Here is a 2,397-nt window from a genome sequence, read left to right on the forward strand (position 1 = left end):
TTTTAAAAATCTACTTCAGGTTTCTGGATCTTTGGTGTTTGTTCGCTCTGTAAACGTTAACCTTTCATGGTCAGTGTGCACATTGCTTAGAACTAGCTGGAACAGGTGACCAGTGTAGAGCGAGGTTAAGTACCAATCATCAGACTGGGTAACGATGGTTGACTTCCTCCACAAAAGGATATTAACTTCAAAGTAAATTTATTATCAAAGAACATCTATGTAACCATACACCACCCTGAGATTCATTTTCTTGTGGAAATTCATATTAAATACAAAAAAACAAATAGGGTCAATAAAAGACCACACCCAGTAGGATGGTCAGACAACTGATGTGCAAAAGGCAACAAACTGTGCAAATACAAAAAGAAGAAAATTTTGTCCCGGTGAGGAAGATAAAGAATGGTAGGGTGAAGGAACCATGGGTAACAAGTGAGGTGGAAAATCTAGTCAGGTGGAAGGAGGCAGCATACGTGAGGCTCAGGAAGCAAGGATTAGATGGGTCTATTGAGGAATATAGGGTAGCAAGAAAGGAGCTTAAGAAGGGGCTGAGAAGAGCAAGAAGGGGGCATGAGAAGGCCTTGGCCAGTAGGGTAAAAGAAAACCCCAAGGCATTCTTCAATTATGTGAAGAACAAAAGGATGACAGTAGTGAAGGTAGGACCGATTAGAGATAAAAGTGGGAAGATGTGCCTGGAGGCTGTGGAAGTGAACGAGGTCCTCAATGAACACTTCTCTTCGGTATTCACCAGTGAGAGGGAACTTGATGACAGTGACGACAATATGATTGAGGTTGATGTTCTGGAGCTTCTTAATATTAAGGAAGAGGAGGTGTCGGAGTTGTTAAAATACATTAGGATGGATAAGTACCCAGGGCCTGATGTAATATTCCCCAGGCTGCTCCACAAAGCAAGGGAAGAAATTGCTGAGCCTTTGGCTAGGATCTTTATGTCCTCGTTGTCCACAATAATGGTACCGGAGGATTGGAGGGAGGCAAATATTGTCCCCTTGTTCAAAAAAGGTAGTAGGGATAGTCTGGGTAATTATAGACCAGTGAGCCTTACGTCAGTGGTAGGAAAGCTGTTGGAAAAGATTCTTAGAGATGGGATCTAAGGGCATTTAGAGAATTATGGACTGATCAGGGACAGTTAACATGGCTTTGTGAAGGGCAGATCATGCCTAACAAGCCTGATAGAGTTCTTTGAGGAGGTGACCAGGCATATAGATGAGGGTAGTGCAGCGGATGTGATCTACATCGACTTTAGTAAGACATTTGACAAGGTTCCACACAGAAGGCTTATTCAGAAAGTCAGAAGGCATGGGGTCCAGGGAAGTTTGGCCAGGTGGATTCAGTATTGGCTTGCCTGCAGAAGGCAGAGGGTCCCGGTGGAGGGAGTACATTCAGACTGGAGGGTTGTGACTAGTGGTGTCCCACAAAGATCTGCTCTGGGACCTCTACTTTTCATGATTTTTATTAATGACCTGGATGTGGGGGTAGAAAGGTGGGTAGGCAAGTTTGCAGATGACACAAAGGTTGATGCTGTTGTAGATAGTGTAGAGGATTGTTGAAGATTGCAGAGAGACATTGATAGGATGCAGAAGTGGGCTGAGAAGTGGCAGATGGAGTTCAACCCGGAGAAGTATGAAGTGGGACTTTGGAAGGACAAACTCCAAGGCAGAGTATAAAGTAAATGGCAGGATACTTGGTAGTGTGGAGGAGCAGAGAGATCTGGGGGTACATGTCCACAGATCCCTGAAAGTTGCCTCACAGGTATTTAGGGTAGTTAAGAAAGCTTACGGGGTGTTAGCTTTCATAAGTTGAGGGATAGAGTTTAAGAGACGTGATGTAATGATGCAGCTCTATAAAACTCTATAAAATTCTTGGTGTGGCTGTAATGAAACCCAATTTCCCTCGGAATCAATAATGTCTGTTTGTCTCTAGTTAGGCCACACTTGGAGTACTGTATCCAGTTCTGGTCGCCTCACTATAGGAAGGATGTGGAAGCATTGGAAAGGGTACAGAGGAGGTTTACCAGGATGCTGCCTGGTTTAGAGAGTATGGATTATGATCAGAGATTAAGGGAGCTAGGGCTTTACTCTTTGGAGAGAAGGAGGATGAGAGGAGCAATGATAGAGGTATATAAGATATTAAGAGGAATAGACAGAGTAGACATCCAGTGCCTCTTCCCCAGGGCACCACTGCTCATTACAAGAGGACATGGCTTTAAGGTAAGGGGAGGGAAGTTCAAGGGGGATATTAGAGGAAAGTTTTTCATTCAGAGAATGGTTGATGCATGGAATGCAATGCCTGAGTCAGTGGTGGAGGTAGATACACTAGTGAAGTTTAAGAGACTACTAGACAGGTATATAGAGGAATTTAAGGTGGGGGGGTTATATGGGA

This window comes from Hypanus sabinus, chromosome 2 (genome assembly GCF_030144855.1).
Source record: "Hypanus sabinus isolate sHypSab1 chromosome 2, sHypSab1.hap1, whole genome shotgun sequence".
NCBI lineage: Eukaryota > Metazoa > Chordata > Chondrichthyes > Myliobatiformes > Dasyatidae > Hypanus > Hypanus sabinus.